The sequence below is a fragment of the Nuphar pumila genome, chromosome 2 (assembly GCF_984573655.1).
Source record: "Nuphar pumila chromosome 2, dmNupPumi1.hap1.1, whole genome shotgun sequence".
Lineage (NCBI taxonomy): Eukaryota > Viridiplantae > Streptophyta > Magnoliopsida > Nymphaeales > Nymphaeaceae > Nuphar > Nuphar pumila.
In genome coordinates this window covers 67,818,913-67,838,678 of record NC_143250.1, presented here as the reverse complement: position 1 = coordinate 67,838,678, position 19,766 = coordinate 67,818,913, and the positions used below count along the sequence as shown (strand labels likewise).

General features: G+C 38.5%; 1 pseudogene; it reads left to right on the top strand.

Annotated features, from left to right (window-relative positions):
* Positions 1-13,903: 13,903 nt before the first annotated feature.
* Positions 13,904-15,665, top strand: LOC149845665 (NAC domain-containing protein 7 pseudogene; annotated as a pseudogene).
* Positions 15,666-19,766: the final 4,101 nt, after the last annotated feature.

Sequence of the window (19,766 nt, the reverse complement as noted above, 5' to 3'; positions counted from 1 at the left end):
TTCGGATCCAAAATACTTAGAATAGGTATTGAGATTACCTGGATTGGCAGTTATATGCGAGGTAGCTCCTGTGTCAGGAAACCATTCTTGATATTGGCCATCTGTCAGTTTCATTGCAGCAAGAGCCTATGAAATGTCATCAGCTTGATAGGCATGTATAAAATGATGCTAACAATTAAGAGCACTATGATTCATTTTCCCATAGATTTGGCATAATACTCTTTTTTCCTTTCTTGGATTGCATTTAAGATTTGGTGGATTAAAACCAGATTTTGGTTTGTTCTGATTGAATCGACTACCACCCTGGCTAGTCTGGACAAAGCCCTGTCCTTTTGAATTAAACTGTTGTTTGGGGTTGAACCAATTTTTTTGATTGGTAAACTTTTGCCCAAAAAAGGCAGAGTTTTCATTGACACCTTCTTTATGAACGGTGTGCATAGTCTCTCGCCCTTGAAGCAAACCGACCACATCATGTTCATGGCCCAACCCATTGAGAAGCCAAAAAATCATGGTTTCATCTTCTACGGCCTTGCCAATGGCAGCAAGTTCATCATAATTTTTTTTAACCCATTGACATATTCATTTACCGAGAGATTTTTCTTCTGGTATGACTGCTACTTTTGAGTTAAGAGAAATTCTCTTTCTTTAGAGACATGAGCGAAGGCCTTAATGAGGGTATTCCATACCTCACTTGACGTTTGGCGATCAACGACGAGACCCAACACTTCTTCAGAGAGAGTGCCTGTGATCCATCCTCGTAGCAGCCTATCTGATTTTTTCCAGGTAACGAAATTTGGTTTCGAGGCTCCATCAACGGTCTGCACTAGAATGGGGGTTTCTCCATCAATAAATCCAATCACGTCTTGGCTCTGAATGAGCCCAAGCAAATGTGACTTCTACAAAAGAAAATTCGAGTGGTTGAGTTTAATGGTGACAAAATTTTCCACATTCAAATTGAAGAGATATAAAAACTTGATAGAGCAAGATGTTGACGCGATTGAAAGAAGAATTCCGATAAGCCAGGATGCAAGAAGCTTTGATACCATAAAGAAAAAGGAATCACACACGATTTTTAACGTGGTTCGGTGTAAAATCACCTATATCCACGATACTCCACTCAACAACTTTATGTGTAGAGTTTTCCACTATTTAAAGATATTACAAGATTGTCGACCACACATAGTCAACCTCCTGGTTTTTCCATTTGTTAACATTTGATATTACATTTGGTACTCTTAACCGAATTATCCTCTTGTTTAGTATTATCGATAATCTTTAGATTATTGTTAGTCTTGATCTCCTCCACATTTGCCTCACAAGTGTTCCCTTCTAGAGTGTTCCATTTGACTCTATCATGATCATCTGCACGAGTCTCAGTGTGCTTGGCGGTTGCACAATTGTCTCTACCAAAATCTTGTGTGAGAGTCCCATTATCGTAGTCTTGCTTGTAACCACATTTGATCATATTGACTCCTCTTATGAGAGTCTGGTGCCCGATATTATCTCTACTGTTAACAACCTTCCAAAATGGTAAATTGGAATTTAGAAACAACAATAATACCTTATGATGATGCAACGCCACAATGGTTGACTTACCATTTCCACCCGCCAAGCCCTTCCCCACCAAATCATTTCATTCCCACTTTCTTCTCTTATCATTTGCATTGGTAATGTTTTTATTCATATTATTAACAGCATTATTAATGTTATCATTGCGTCAAAGAGATGTGGAAATCAAATGCATGGCACTTGACTCTCATAATGGTTCTTCTTATCTCACATTTTCTTTTAATGATAATTCCTCGGCTCAAAAAAAAAAAACTCTTTCAAGTAAAACTGTGCATTATAGAAAATACAATATGCCAAGAAGAAAGTGTCCATATAAAGAAAAATGAGTTGACCAACAAGCATATGTTTATCTCACCTCATGAGTCACCATGATACCACTCAAAGGTATGGTCAGCAACGGGCCAGGCAGTTCGATGGGCCAAGCTGACTCGACCTGCCATGGGCTGAGTTTGGACCAAGGTTTTAGGTCCGGGCCCATTAGGTACCGGACCGAAACCCAGCCCGTCATATACGTTGGCCGGTGATGCGGTCTGATGGGTCTGAGTTATTTATTTATTTTTAATAATATAAAAATTTTAAAAACTAAATATTGCATAGTAACTTGCTAACTATTACTATTTACCTAATTAGTTATATTAATTTTATGAAAAATAGAAAGATAATTAATTGAGTGTATGAAAAGTTGAAAACTTGTTAATTATTAGTATTTACAATTAGATTTGGGCCTGGTTGGGACAATGCGGGGCCAAGCCATAGGCTGCTCTTCGAATCCAAGCCCATTAAGAATCGGGCCAAAACTCAACTGGTTAGTAAATGGGTCGGGCCATCTCCAGGCCGGGCCACACTTAAAGCCCGAAGGGCAAAGCTCTAAACAGCCCCGAGCCAGCCGGATGCCCACCCCTACTCAGGTTGAATTCGAATCATGTCCTTACTAATCTTGCTTCCTTTTTCTGAAACAACAAAAAATTTCTCGAGTTCTGCACAATGTGCACGTCATGTGTCTGCAAATACAAAACTGTATTTTAAGCTAGGAAAAAGGGAGCCGCATGTTTTTTTAGTTTTTATTCGATAGAGAAAAACCCAAGTGACAGACCGAGTCCGAACCTAGTTTTGATACCGGTAAAAACACTTAAGACGGCTCCCACCCCCACATATCTGCTTGCTTCAATCAACCAATGGGAGAGAGAGAGAGAGAGAGAGAGAGAGAGAGAGAGAGAGAGAGAGAGAGACGTTCTTTATTTTAGTAGAAAAGAAAAACTAAGGGGTTCCTGGAAGCGTGAGAACCAATGGAAGGAGTCCAATTTGACGATGATTTCTCTTGAAAGCATGAGAACCGATGGTGGCAGTCCAAGTGGGACGATGGTTGCGTCGGGAAAGAAGGAAGCTGTGTGTGTTGAGAGAGAGAGAGAGAGAGAGAGAGAGAGAGAGAGAGAGAGAGAGAGAGAGAGAGAGAGAGGATGGTGGAGCCCTAGGAGTATTAGAGAAACCGCAATTGGATGGACATTGCGTTGATATTCAGCGACCGAACAGGGACACATTGGCCTAAACGGACTTGAAATTGGAATCCCACCTAGCAAACGGCAGTGCAGTGGATGATGATGATGATGAAGGGGCTTCAGTCACAATCATTGCCCTCAATCCAGCTAGAACGGGGTCACCCCTACACCCACTTTCTCATCCCTCCATCTTAAAAGGTCCCAAGTCCCAACCCAGCTTGGTTTGGTACAAAATTGCATCAACCTTTTTTTGTTTAGGAGAAGGTGGTGGTATCGTAGAAAAGAGTGCTGCCTTTGTTCTGCACAAAGACAAAAGAATTTAATAACCATATACAATGCCTTTGTCTATTGTATATAAATTCTATACATTAATGCTAGCTATTACATCTGAGGTGATCCAGGTCGTTTAATTTTAGACCTGACGGTATGACGTCAGAAACCATGCTTCACATCCCAATCTGTGGACCCCTACATTTTGGGCCAATGGTCCATGGTCCAGATCTCTCTCTCTCTCACACACTCAAGAGATAAAAGTTTGCCCTCAATGATTTCAACCACTATGGATAAAATATATTCAAACCTGGCCTCTCCATGTATTTGGAAGACTCATATTTATAATTTTTGTAAGCCCTTGAGAGGTAGAGAGAGGATCCATCCTATGTTGAACTTAGCCATTCAGCTGATGCATCTAGACGGTTAAGATCGGTCCTCATTCAGGTGAGAATGTAGACCAATCTTAAACGTTTATTAGACAACTATGATTGAATGAAGGATGGTACCCATCCTTTGTCAAATAATGGGGATCGTACCGTGCTTTGAAGTGAATGGCCTGAACTTATTGGCATGATCCTTCCATCAATGCAACCCATGCACGAGCTCACTTTGCATATCTTGGCCAGTTCCTATATGCCAACCTAAAGATTAGGCGCTTACCAGGGCTCTGTTCCATCTGGTAGGAGCGACTTGTGAACGTCACTAAGTTGAAAGGACATCATGAGCTCGAAACCTATAAGTGCACTTCCTTTGCCACAAGATCAACGGTGAGCTTACTTCCTGGTGGCAAAGGGGGCCTTACGTTTTTAAAATGCTGAGGTATTTTTCTTAATTATCTTTAAAAAGAAAATACAACACTAGCATAGAGTAGTCCAAGTCTCGAGGATGGTAAGGAAAATTAAGAGGTAGCATGACTACTGGATCACGTGTAAGCCTTTTGCTTCACTTCTCCACCAAAGTATGAAATACTCATAACCTGGTAAATGGACCCGAATTAAAAATAATACAGTATTTTTATTGGTGTAGCAAAATCAACGGCGATAGATAGGCAGAGAAAAAAGGAGGACAAGAGATGGACGGCCCTCCCTCCTCTCTGACGTACACGTGTGACAAAACCTTCCACAAAAGAATTGGTTGGCAAAAAGAAACCGGGTCCCAGTTGTCCACCTGGGTATTATTGTTTTCCAGCAGGGCGAGGTGGGCCCATAGCCGACAAACCCCCGGCACCCACACCGCGAGCCTAATGATCGGACCTAGCCCACGCCGGACCATGAGCCGCCACGTACAGTGGTGCCAAAATCATTGTGTGAGGGAAGGTGGGCCCTGCACCCCACACCTACTCTGCATCATGTTCCCTTCTCTCTCCTTGTCTTCAACCCTCCCTTCGTTTTTCTTTTCCCTTTTCCTGCTTTTCAATGTCATTAGGAGGGGAGTCATTTTCTCTATGCCATAAGGTTGGTTGAAGTTGCCCCCACGCGTACACGAGAGAGAGAGAGATATTCTATTTTTTTTCTTTCATGGATTAAAAACAATATAGTGTAAGAAAATATCATACAATGCATTATTACCACGAGTACATAAGGATTAGATACTGTAGTGCAGTTCTCTTTATGCTTCCATCTGTAAGACAAAAATATAGCTAATACAATGCATTATTACCAGCAATATATATATATATATATATATATATAGAGAGAGAGAGAGAGAGAGAGAACAGGGTATTAGTGGATGGGCAAAAACGTCGAACGTACGTCCGTCGTTGATCTAAAGGATTTAGCCACTAATGCTATGGGCGGAAAAATGGGCTTGACCACAACTAAAGCTCATTTTTCTCTTAAACGTGCGTGTATCAGAATAACAGTGCACAAGATACTTGTTTACTGTTACTCCCGTGTGTATATATATATATATATATATATATATATATATATATATATATATATATATATATATATATATATATATATATATATGTTTGTGTGTGCATGTGCGGAAGGGGGACCATCCCACCAAAGGAATGTTCAAAATCAACAGATGATAATCAATAGTGTTCCTTCTCTATAGATTGAGTTTTTTTATCTATCAGACTTTGCATATTGGATTTTTATCATTCATTTAGTGAGTGACATGTTTTGGATTATGAATTTTCGAGGTTTAGATGAGTTTTTTGAAAGCCACAAAAATCAACAGCCCCACGATATATACTTTGTATTGTAAAGTTTTAAATGCATTGTGAGACATCAATTTTCACGTTACAAAAAACATGCCTATATATCATAAATTTTTTGTGTAAAGCATATTTTTTACTAAATAAATTATAAAAAAATGAGGTCCCATCAATTAGATGCTCAAGCATTGGAGAAGGGGAGTTGTCTGATGGGTCTTTAGTTGTAGATTTTTGAGACCACCCTTTCCATTATATATATATATATAAGCGATGTGTAGCAGCGCAATCCATAGGTGCACAATTGAAAATGGGTTGTTGTTGAGACGTCCATCACATGTGTGATGGATGCTCAATGTTTTTTTTTTGCAAAAAATGCTGAAAATGGACAAAACCTCTTTAGTGGCGGTTCTAAAGTGCTGCTAAGGTCCCTACAATTCTGCTGGGAACTTTAGCGGTGCTTGAAACCGTCGCTAAAAATCATTTGAAAAAATGCTGAGACAATCACTTATATGGCATAACCAACGCTAAAGGTCCCAATGGAACTGGGATCCAAAAGCGCCGCTAAATAAAAAACTCACAAACATCATTTTTTGTGAGTTCTGTCATTTTTGTGTGCTGGCCGTCCATCTTGCGTGTGGACAACCAGCCTGATTACATTCGTAGCTGCGCACACAAGGATTGCACAACTACTAATTTTTCATACATTATATATATATATATATATATAGGATGCTCCCAGAGCACCTACTCCTACCTAAAAGAAGCTTCATTTTTTATAAATTTTTGAGATTTTTGTTGATAAAACCTTATAGATATGATCTACAATTATTATTTACTGAAAACAAGTTTTGGATCATGTGATTATGGCATACATATAGGTTTTTTAATATCTTTAAAATCGAAGTCTCACACTATACCAAAATGTTATGACTTAAAAATTCGTATTATTATGTCAAAAAAACATGACTCCTATCAAAAACATGTCCCACATTCTATTTTCATATATATATATATATATATATATATATATATATATATATATATATATAGAGAGAGAGAGAGAGAGAGAGAGAGAGAGAGAGAGAGAGAGAGACGGTGCTTATATTTTTGCGCCCACATTATCCGGGAAAAGCATGAGCTAAGCGCAAACAGTTTGTGTTGCCTTTGCCTTATCGTGGTGGCCTGAATCTCTCTGTCATTGTGGGTGCTGGTGGTGGCGGTGGCTTCCAACTCTCTCTCTCTCTCTTCCTTCTCGCCAAATACTTTTCCTGCAATCCAGCACCAAAAGGAATAATTAACGCGCGTGAAAACCCCTCTATCAACTACCCCTTTTAACACCTACATCCTCTCCCTTTTCTCTCTCTCTCTCTCTCTCAACAGAGGGGCCGAGTGTTCGAATTCCGAGACTAACTGCCTCCCCCTAGCTTTTGTTTGGTAGTGTGCGCCTGTGCAGTTGCTGACAACCGAATTGCACCTCGTTCCTCGGCTTCGCTTTTGGAAGACACGAGTTTCGAGTTTCTGACTCTCTTCTCCCCCCCTTGTCTCCAAAAGGTCAGAGGAGAGAGGGGAAACAAAAACATTCTAAGCAAATATATACGGTTTGTATCTTGTAGCATTCTTCTCTTTACCTGTTTTTGTTTCATGGCGTTGGTGACTAACCGATTCTTTCTTGTATGCATTTCATGTTTCATTCTGTTGGTATGTATACATGCTGCTATCTTCTGTTTTTCTTTTCGCATATAACGTTGGTTATTCCTTTCTTTAATTTGCATGATAGCTTTGCCAACTTGCATTTTTTCGTGAATATGGAGCGGACAACCACTGCATTTTGTCTATTGTTATCTAGTAGTCTGAAACAAGTTGTAGAACCTATTTCCTGTTGTTTGAATGATATTGGTTTTTGGCTATAGTGTCTTAAACGGTAGGTATGAGATTGAGTGGGCGATAATGATCTTGTTGATCGTGGGCAATAGATCTAACAACGATTCAGAATATCCTTGATTTAGGTCCAAAGTTTTTGCAGTATTAATTTAGGGTCTCAGTTAGTTCATTGTCTAAAAACTTGATTTCCTTTGCCAGACTAAAAAGATAAATTGTCAAGCAATTCCCTCCCAGACAAAACAGTAACTATTGAGTAATATGAACTCTCATATCAAGTATTTTTTTGTTTTTTGAGAGAACTCATATCAAGTATTAAATCTGACCAACATTTCAGCATTAGAGATTATTGCCTAGAGACAGTTTTCTTCTTCTTTTTTGACACTTCCTAGAAATTACTGAAGATACAGAAATCACGATGCAGTACCTTGTACAATAATTTTTAGAAAGTGACTCTTCTGATTCTATAATGCGAACAACTTCTTGGTTACTTTGTTTTCCCTCTTACCAACTTCAATAAGTCCTTAAATTTCATGATCATTAAGAAGCTAACTTTCTATGGCAATTATTCAAACATAAATCAGCGCACGTTATTAATGATTCCAATGGTACTATCTTTAATAGACCTGAAAGGTTGTTTAGAATTATATGAATCTCACCTTAGCAGCCGTGCTTGTGTTCCTTGGGAGGTATTAATAGTTGATATCGGATATTATACATAGTCTTGCATTGGTTGATAAAGGAAAAGAAGATACTGAACCTTGTCATTAGGCTTGTATCTAAAAATAGGTTGCATTTCGTGATGCAATTGTTTGAAGGTTTCCAATACTTATGCTGGTCTTATCTATAAATAATTTGAGAGAATGGTCTTATTTATAAATAATCACCATTAATATTTCTTGTGATTTGATAATTAGGAACCTAAATATTTCTGGTCTTGAGGAACAGCATGCTTGTTTGATAAACAAGTTCATCCATGAAGGGGTCATCTGTTTACAAATTCTTTCTTCCTCATTGTATGTCTATGTCTTAGACTAGATTTACCAGAGTGAAACTTATGCTCCTTTGGACAATGATCGTCCAAGATCAAGTGAAACAAATTACAAACCTATGTCAGGAACAACACCATTTTGGCCACGTTTTCCTGGTTCACACGACCGGATATGCGTGGAGACACTAATACCGACACCATGTACAACCATTATTTAAATATTTTTTTTAATACTTTTAATTTTGAATGAGAACACACTTTTAATGTTAAAATATAAAAAAATAGTTTCTGTTGACTACAAAAAGAATTATGTCCTCATTTTCTATTTGCCAAAAAATATTCCAACTTGATAGTCGAATAACCCATGTCATGCATCCTGGTATCTGCATATCTTTGTAACATAGATTGCAACTATACAACCACGTTACCTCAGTTTGTCTTACTGTTTTGCTTCTATAAGATCTCAGAAGAATGAGTTAATTGATTGATTATACCGATAGTTACATGTTTTTTTTCCTTTTGGTTAATTTTTTTATATCTGGCCTTCCAATGCTTTCTCCAAAGCATTATGCGACTCTCTTAGATAATGTTTCATGTGAACAGTGCTTCTTCTATATAAACTGTAGCATTAGCTAGGAATGATTGACAAACATATTAAAATATCCATACAAGAAGTGCACAATTTAATGTCCGTTGTTTTTAATTTAGATTTTGTTGGCTGGGGTTTGAGCAAATGAGACCATAAATTAGTATAATGACGTATTTCCTACTCTATGAGCTAACATAAAATGTTAACCTCGTTAATTAATTGTAAAACCCATTAGTCATCTTAACTGAAATTTCTTAATATAAAGTGTCATTCATTTTATTACCTTTTAGGCTAAGCAATATCTTCCCCCATAAGAAAAAATCCTATACCATGAAAAAATGATATGTGACTAGTTGCTTCTAATTCTAGAGTTAGTAACTATTCATCAATCAAGTACATTGTTCAAAACACTATGGAAGAAAATGTTAACACAATATTATGAATAAACAACACAAGAAATACGTAATTATCGTTCCATACATTATATAGAGACCTTGATGATTTATACCTTAGTGATGGATACTAAAAAATTGAGAAACGTTGTTGAAAATAATAAACAATTTATTAGGAAATCACATCTAAGTCCTTTGAATGGAAATGATTTCACATAAGATGGGAAAATGACAATTTTAAAGGTCTAATATACTCTCCAGCCAAAATCAAGTGTCACCTTTTGTAGGAATAATTTTCAGATGACATAGGATTATTTGAAGAAGATGTAATAAAATATGAAGGGAAACTAAAACGCCACTCCAAGTTATCACAAAACTTCAAATTGCAAACTACATTCAACCTTCAAAATACGCACTCAGAGGTCTTGATACTAAAAACAGTGCATCAGTATTTCATTTAGAAATGACATTGACAAAAATTTTGAGAAAGAAACACAGTAATTTCACAAATGTTAGGAATTTGAGAACTGTAGTGATTAATGACAGTACACGTTAAGATCAGCCATGGAATATGTGGTGTTGGATAAAGGTTAACAACGGACAGCTAGAGGACCATATTGTTGGCATTCTACAAAACAAAATCGGAATATAAAAGCAAGAATACATACCGGTAGACGCCATGGATGAAATGAAATGAGCCTACGCGGGTGCTCGGAGATGCTCGGCGTTCTCCTCAACCTATCGACTCCCCAAACGAGAGAAAATGGATACCCCTTGGTTGTTCTCATCAAGCAACCAGGCACCTTTTTATAGACTTTTGAGAGAGGCCTGTAGTGGGTGGTTACCACAATCAGTGGTTATTCTGCATGGGCAGTTGCATTAACTGCCCTGTAACTCCCATGAGTCATGTTGTCCCATGATGTACCCATGTCAAATTGGGTCACATTAGGTTGGATACGATCCATATTCCAAAACATATATGTTCAACTTCAGTGTTGATTTTAAATGTGGATAGTTGATTGCATGTGCATAGGTCAATACAATCTTCACTACTATAGATCATGCTGAAAAGGCTAGAAAATCTTTAACCAAATGTCCAAGCAACTAAACGGAGTTGTTAGCACATCTAATCACATAAAATTTACTCAAATATACAAACATAATTTACTTTAAAATGATTTAAGCAAGGAATGCCACTATGACCTTCAAATTTGGGACCGGATCTTATCTGGAAAATAATGACGAAGAAAATACCATTTATTCACCAAAATAAATACAAAAACCTGTGAATTGTGATGGAACTTGGGATGCCAAAAAACCAAGAAATTAACAAGATTCCATTGTGAATAGAGAAAAAGATTTCTTCTCAATAAATCAGTGGCAAGAATGCTGAACATTTAAAAAAAAAAATCATGCAATGTTCCAGTTATTAGATTGCTATGCCAAAAAAATGTTGCATGAGATTAGTTAGAAAATAAAAAAATGGGTGGATTAACGCAACCATGCTAAAACTTGGAAATAAGCCTAACACATGCAGAAAAATAATTAGTGCATACCTAAATATATTTCATTGGGAATTCAATCATATGAAGGTTTTGTATTAATGTTCTAACAAATGGCAATTGCTTATATATATATATATATATATTATATATATATATATATATATAGAGATAGATAGATAGATAGTACAATGAGCCCTTTTTTTCATGAAGGACCGGAAACCACCCTCAAAATCAGAGACCTAGTCACGCTGGCTAAGCCTGCCGAACTTATGGTCACCGTCCAGACCATGTAAACCTGTTGCTCACCCCTTGCCCCCAGGGGGTCGCCATGCTTCGGCTGAGCAAGGGCCTTATCCCTTGCTTTTATTGATGCAAAAGGTATCAGCACATGAGAATAGAACCTTGACCAACCATCTAGTGACCAATTGGGCCCTTCCACTGCGCCAAACCCCTTGGGGCTTAGTACAATGAGCCCTTGAAATATGACTATGGATGAGGATGGAGTGCTGACAATATAGCAGTCAAAGAGTAAATGACGATTGCGGCTTGGAAGTAGGGATGGCAGTGGAGCGGGGGAAAGCGGGGCCCCGCCCCGCCTCGCCCCATTTGGACCGGGGATGAAGGGTATGAAACAGGGATGGAGGCGGGGACGAAGGTTAAAATCCATCCCCGTCCGGGGGTGGAGGCGGGGATGGACGTGAACTTTTCCCCGCCCCACCCCGTCCCCGCCACGATCCCCGCCTCATCCCCGCCCCGACCACTTTTCCCCGCAATATCCCCGCCCCACCCCGCCTCATCCCCGTTTGTACCGGGGATGGAGGACATGAAACGGGGATGAAGGCGGGGGTGGAGGATAAAATCCATCCCCGCCAGGGAGGCGGGGCGGGGGTGGAGGATAAAATCTTGAGGCGGGGCGGGGGTGGAGACCTTGTCCCCCACCCCGCCCCGCCCCACTGCCATCCCTACTTGGAAGATGCTAATAATGATAGTAAATGAAATAACACAGTTCTCATTCGCCCTAAGAGGGGTTGGCGTGGTGGTGTGGGGCCTTGGCTGTTAGATGGACAGTCAAAGTTGGATTCCCATGGGCATCAACCCTCTGTATATGCCAATGTGTAGCATAGGCCCTAAGAGCAGGGGTCCTAGCATCGGTGTTTTATGCAGCCCGCATGACAATCATAGGTATGGCAGGCTGAGCCAGCACTACCAGGTTTTCCGGTGCAGTTTCTTCATGTTATAAATTCAATAAAAATTGAAGGAACCTAGTATATGTGTTTTCCTATTTTGAATTAATTCCTTTGACAAAGCCATTTCATGATTAAAATGGCTAGACTAGTTCATGTATTATTATAGTAGGTATATATTAATGTTAGCTGATGCAATGTTGCATATGCAATTGCCTCTGGATTATACCACATATCTTAATTTCCTTAGGGTACGTTTGGTTGTTTGTGGGGTATTGTGCAAATGCGATTCACTTTCTAAATCTCATGAGAACTCTGAATCTCATGACGTCCCGTGAAATTCAAGTTCTCACACCAATGAGATTCACTTTCTAAAACGACTCTCATTTGCAAAAGTAAATGAGAGTCACTTTCTCACGAGGGTACTTTTTACTTTTGTTTGCTTTTGCAAAATAAGAAAATGATATTCACTTTCTTAAGTGTATGAAAAGGTGAATCTCATGTGATTGAACCAAACATACCCTTAGTTTAATATAATTGTACCAATTTCTTCTTCAAGTTTGAACAATTCAAATGTCTGGACCCTGGTGCATCCACACAGCTTGGGGCCCTTGGTCATGATCATTGTTGGAAGCATGGTTTTAAAAATTGTTGACTCGTCACACGGCTTGACCCTGAATGACCCATGACTCGGTCGGGTCATGCTAACTTTATATTTTATATAAAATATATAAATATATGTATATACCATATATATTTTATAATATTTTATCAATATATTATATATAATATGCATTATATGATGTTTTTATAATATATTTAATGTATGATTTTATTAATATATGTATAACCATATTTTTATATATAATATACATAATATTTATATTAAATTTCATATAATATACGTAATTATATATAAAATATATTATATATGTATATACATGCATGACTCGCCCATGACTCTGTTGACTCACCTATGACTCGGGACTCGTCCATGACTCTCAAGTCAACTCGGTGACTCGGTCAAGTTTTATTCAAAACGAGTTTGTACTCATTTTTGACCCGTGACTGGGTAATCCGAGCTGAGTCAATCGAGTCACCGGGTTGACCCGGTGAGTTTTTAAACTATGTTTGGAAGGACAAACCTCCAGATTGGTTTCCCTTCTTTATGTAATTGTCTTCTGATATCTTGATGTAAAATGTACCATTTTTTCCTATCTAAAAATCCTTTTTTTCACATACAATGGTAAAGAAAGAAGTTTTCATCAAGACAAACATGTGAGTGCAGTTCCAATTACATCTAGAAGCACAAACGCAGGAAATGGGAACACGGATCAGGTCATATGGCATATGACGGGTCTTATTATATGTGAATCCTGACCGTTAATATCAAAGCCCAGACAGTGCCATCTGTCTGCCCAGTTGGTGCGTTTCGCCTTTCTTCAAGGTTTTCACAGGTGAAGGCTACGTGGTGCAATCCTGGTGCCGGTTCCAACGGTCAAGATTTCATATGGTGGAGACCCATCATATTCCATATGACCTCATCTCCCTCGTAGTGATGAATGGTCCTTTTGCTTGATATTTAACGTGATGCCAATTTTGTGAGCCAAGAAGATACAACATACACATGCATTATAAGTTGCCTTATCGTGTTGCATCTTAGTTCGCCTCTAATATTACAAAAGCAACTTGATAGTGCAAAACATTTTTGAAACTTTGTTTCCACAGTTGTGACACACATGCGCTTACAAATATGCTTAAATAATTTACATTTATTGATTAATATTGTGAAGTTAGCTAGCCAATTCAAACAAATTTACTTTGTATTTTGCAGGTGTTCATAACTTCATTGAAAGAATATGAATATTTTTTCGAATGTTCCCCCTGGTTTTCGATTCCACCCAACGGATGAAGAACTCGTCGATTACTATCTTAGAAGGAAAGTTGCTTCAAAACGGATAGACTTCGATGTCATCAGAGACGTTGATCTTTACAAGATTGAACCATGGGATCTTCAAGGTTCTATATATATATGCAAGAGATGCTTATAATATGACTACTTCAATAATTTAGTGCTTAATATTTCGAGAACTAATTAATGTTATTTTTGTTAATGAACATTAACAGAGAAATGTAGGATTAGTACAGAGGAGCGGAATGAGTGGTACTTCTTTAGCCACAAAGACAAGAAGTATCCAACTGGAACGCGCACTAATAGGGCTACAACTGCTGGATTTTGGAAGGCAACTGGAAGAGATAAGGCAATATACTCCAAACATAACTTGATTGGCATGAGGAAGACACTAGTCTTCTACAAGGGTAGGGCACCAAATGGGCAAAAGTCTGATTGGATCATGCATGAATATCGACTTGAGACAAGTGAAATTGGTCCACCACAGGCAAGTAGCATTGTACATCTTGAGAATTCTAGAATTTGCATCTATAATCAACTTAGCCAACCAGCCCATAAGGGCTCTGCACGTCTGGCTAAGTGGGTGGGCTTAAGGCGTTCAAGCTGGATGTCCAGAGTTCGATGAGGGAGGATCAGGTGCAATGTGGTTGTATACTTTTAGTGTGCTGCTGCACCTGATCACCCACCGTCTTTGGAATACAGCCTATCAGTTGTGGAGCCCAAGCAAATATGGTGGGTGATCAGGTGCAACAGCACACTAAAAGTGTGCAATCACATTGCGCCTGATCTGTCATCAAAAGCCTCGAGTTCGATACCTGGGATGTGCATCCTTTGTAGCAAGTCCAAAGGCGCAGGCTCCCTGGTGGGCTACCGGGGCGACCAAGAGATTTTCACCACTTGGGGTTGGGCCATAGGGTGACAAGTCATTCTTTCCCGTGCCCTCACCACCGCGCGAACCTGGGTTTCTTTTCATTAAAAAAAACACTAGCCAACCTGCAAAACCTAGCTCTTAAAATTATGCAACCCAATTTGCTCAAGTAACAAAAGGTTTTTGTTAAATGGTTATTAACTTATTATATTTGCAGGAAGAGGGATGGGTGGTTTGTAGGGCATTCAAGAAAAGAATTACCACATTGAGAAGAGCAAGTGACCATGAGTCACCTTGTTGGTATGAGGATCCAGTTTCCTTTATCCAAGACCTTGATTCCAGTCCCAGAAGGATAGTCCAACAAGAAATTCTATACCAACACCCTTTTGCTTTCAAACAAGAATTGGAGAATCATTACAATGTACCTCATCATGACCCTTTTTTTCAACTTCCTCAGCTGGAGAGCCCTGAAATGCCCAACTCAGGAATGTCTAATACAAGTGGTGCAGCCTTTGGCCTTGATATAAACCATGGGGCAAATCCTCAAGCAGTTTCTTCATTCATGCAAGATGAACTCCAGAAACAATCTCAATTGAGCCTGCTCTTTGTCAATAATGCCAACCAAATCGTTGATCAAGTTACAGATTGGAGAGTGCTTGATAAGTTTGTAGCGTCTCAGCTTATCCAGGAAGATGCTACCGAGGACACCAACTTCTCTAATTCAACAGGATTTCATATCCCTGACATAAATCTTCTTCAGCAGACAAGCGACCAAAATTCCATAGAGTGCTCTCTTCCTACTACCTCAAACTGCCAAGTGGAACTATGGAAACAAATGTAAATAACACATAGTATTGATGACAGGAAAAAAGCAAGCTTCATATTAAAAGATTTCATGTGCTGGATTCATGTACATTATAGACTTATCAAGTACCTATTGCTTCCCAAGTTATACTAATACCTGCACCAAATTACTTGGGTCTAAGCATTTACTTTTAATAAAATAGCCATGAATATTCCTATTAAGTGTTTGTTGTTGTTGATTTTATTTATTTACTGTTGTTGATGCTATAATTATTTATTTATTTACTGTTGTTCTTCGGCCAGCCATCTTGTCTCAATGTTTTTTACTATTCATTCATCCTGCAAACGATTGGAAAGCCTGAGAAGTACCTGTGGACATGGATATCAAATTGAGATAATGGTTCAACAAAAGTCTTTAGCGACACTAATACGCAAGGAATTATCATACATTGAGCCACTTTGATTGGATTTTACTTTGACGTTATCATTCAATGAAAAAGCTTTTAGTGACACAAGTGGCCAAGGATTTTTTTTTTTTTTGTTATGCGGAAGAACCATCGCTGAGAACCGGGTCACTTGATGAACCCGGCCCCCCACGAGGTAAACCTTGGGTGAGATCAGTGACATCCAAGCTCCTTACAGAGCCCACCAGTTAAAGGCACCTGCACACCCGAGAGTCAAACCTGAGACCAAAGGGCTCAGGACTTTCTTTCCAGGCCCCCTGCCATAAGTGACCAAGGAGTTATATGTTATATTAAGCCTTCTTTTAAATAAAAAAACATATATCATATTAAGTCATACTCTTTATTTCATTTGAATAGCACAGCACTTCGACATCTTGTCAACTTGGTGACATTCACAAGCTACCCTATCAGATGGGTGGAGTCCTACATTCTCACACACACACACACACACATACATGGCTGGTGCAAAAAATGCCAAGGAAGATCTGCAAATCACACACATGCAAACCAGCTCCTGCCTTCTTCTTTTTTATGGCGAGGAACCCTTGCTGAAGTGAGGAAAATACCGTGTGGGGGCTCCATGACCACCGCGCAAACCAGTTCCTGCTTTCTTTCTTTTTTTATGACGAGGAACCCTTGCTGAAGCGAGGAAAATCCCGTGGGGCTCCGCAAACCAGCTCCTGCCTTGTTATGCCAAAGGCACGCTCCCAAATATCCATATTGTCCAGACTCCTGAACATAGGTGGTGGTGTTTTAGTAATTTTTGAAAAGATAGTGAGCTTTTGTAATTATCTCAAAATGTTAGGTGGGTTTTTGTAAAATTTTCATTAAAAAAAAATCAATGGGCATGCATGCAACAAAATTTTGTAATTTAAAAAACATAATTTTTTTTTCCAAAAAAAGTGCGTGCTGGACCTTTGGTCAAAACAACTCGCATCTATTCCCTCCTTTACAATCAATTGTGACGCAAATCTTAAGAAAATTTCAGGAACTGTTCCCTCATTTGTTCTATGTACGGTCATTTGGAAAGTATCGGAAGTGTTTTGAAAACCTAACTAAAAGTTCTCTCAATAAAAAAAACACTGTCAAAATTAAAAAGAAAACCCCAAAAGAAATAAATAGGCACTAATCTGTAATTGTTCGTGAACACTTATAATAGAAGCCTATATGAGAATATCAAAATGATAATGTCTGGAAATATGAGAACTATGTGAACTACCATTTTCATGATTTTTTTTGTTCTTTTTTCTTGAATCTAACTGTACGGATGTCATCTACATGCTTGATTTTATAAGAACACGCTCTTGAATCATCCGATTTTGATGCATAAAAAGAGATTTTTTTTTAATGCTTTAAAATCAATGGCTCATAATCTTCATAAATATTCAAGCATTCAAAAATCACATTTTTTTCATTGAAAATACATGATCCAATGGTTGATTCCTATCAAATTCACCATGATAAGCACATTGACATGGTTGGATTTGCAAAAAAAGTGACCTCTATATATAAATATAATGCACGGAAAATGGAAGACGCTTTTGTGTATACATAGCTACAGCCGCAATCAACACTGAGCCAACTGGATCTATACCATGAATTGTTTACTTTACAAATTTATGGCAATTTTACCGCAACTATTTCATTGTGGTTATAATTATATTTTCGCACAATTTGACTGGATTTTTAGGAATTTATTAAGAATGATATTTATGGCACCAAACCAGAAAACTCCAGCATAATCTAAACCATTGTCACAAATATCGATATCTTTCTAGCAAATGAAAATAGCATGATAAATTAATTATCTAGGAAAACCTCAAGAAAATATCAACATATATAAATTTGAAAATGTAAAAATTTTCATATATTCATAGCAAAGCAGTGAGTCCCACATTGGTAAATGGTCATTTTCACACAAAGCCAGGCCATTTTCTCACTATTTTTGGTCAAGGCTCGTCAAAAGAGTCAAAATGGTTTCCCATAAAAGGCGTGAAATTGCCATGTTTTTGGTAAGAAAATACTTCCCTAAAGGGGGAATATGTTTTTGGAAAGGTGTTTTTCGCTTAATTTGAACCTGCAAATGTAATTTTTACAGCTAATTATCTGAGGACCCTTTGTTTCATGGGCGCGAGCTCCCAAGAAATCATCTGGCTTCTGGGGCCCCATTGTTCTCCCACGTGAAAACAGTAACTCACTAGGGATGGACATGGAACGGGTCCAACCCAGGGCAATCTAGGACCCGACAAGCTCAACCTAGACCCAAGCCCACTGAAAGCCTGACCCTACTCTTGCCGGTCTGGGGTCAGGCCCACGTCTGATTGAGTTGGTTCCAAGTGGGTCAGGCCAGGCCCAACTTTTATCTATCTCGGGCCGAACAAGGCAGCACAAACCCAGACCATCTCATGTTAGGTATCCGAACTCATGTCCACCCTTATTCTCCGGTGGTGGATCAGGTGCAATCACATTTGACACTTTCGAGTGCCTCTGCACCCTGATCCACCATCAATCTTCTTTGGGCCCCACAGCAGACAAGCAGAATCGCAGAGATGGAGGGTGGTCTGGTGCAGCAGCACATTCAAAGTGTGTGATGTGATTGCACCTGATCCGCCATCTTATTCCCCATGGGGTGCCCTAGGGAACTAAGGGGTTTTATATGAAGCCCTCATGGTAAAAATGTGGGGCATACACAATCCCCATCAAACGCCACATACACTCACATGTTTCCAACGGGTCATGCCTTGTGGGAAAGACGAGCCAGTTCATAGGAAAATGGCTACCTTTTTCCTTGAGTGGGAAACGTCGTGAGGCATTTTCATGTTTAGACAGGTTCCTAAAGAGAAATAAGCATACAAGTCCCGCATTGCAGTGTACTTTTTGATAAAACAAACCAAGGGTATGTTTGGTTCGATCACATGAGATTCACTTTATCATACACTTTAAAAAGTGAATTTCACTTAAACAGTACCTCAAAAGCAACTAAACATAAAAATTTTCTTGGTACAGAACCCCAAAGAACTTCATAAAAAATGAGTTGGTATAAAATCTCAAAAGTGAGATTTAGAAAGTGAATCTCATTTGGTTAAGATTCACTTTTTCACGGTCACATAAGATTTGAAATTTTATGAGATTTTGAAAGTGAAATCTCTTTTGAGCAGTATTTTCACATTTCAAAAACACAACCAAACGTACCCCAAATCTTTATTTTTTCAGAAAAAAAAAAAAGAAACTCTTGGAACTATGTATCCAAGGAAACATGTTTATTTCAATAAACAAACAATGATGAACACATCTACATGTCCAAGTAGACTATGGTTCTTTGAATTGGTTAGGGAAGGATAACCGGTTATGATGTACTAATTACTTCCTTCAACGTGTGTTTCATCTTGGTAAGAGAATATAGTCTTTTTTTGAATGAGCCATGAGTCCATTTCTTATCAAAACGGATGAAACAAACGAGCCTTTTGATTTTCCCTATAGTAGAAGAACTAGATTCCCATAACTTTTACAGTTCATCTTCCACATTTAATTAAATGAGAAAGCTGGTTGGTTAGATCTCACTATTATAATCAAAGACTCTTGATTTCGGATCCCACAAGAGTATTCCCTAGCTTGCCTATCCCCCCAAAAAAAAGGAAATAAGAAATAAAATCTTTTGCTTTTTTCATAATTAT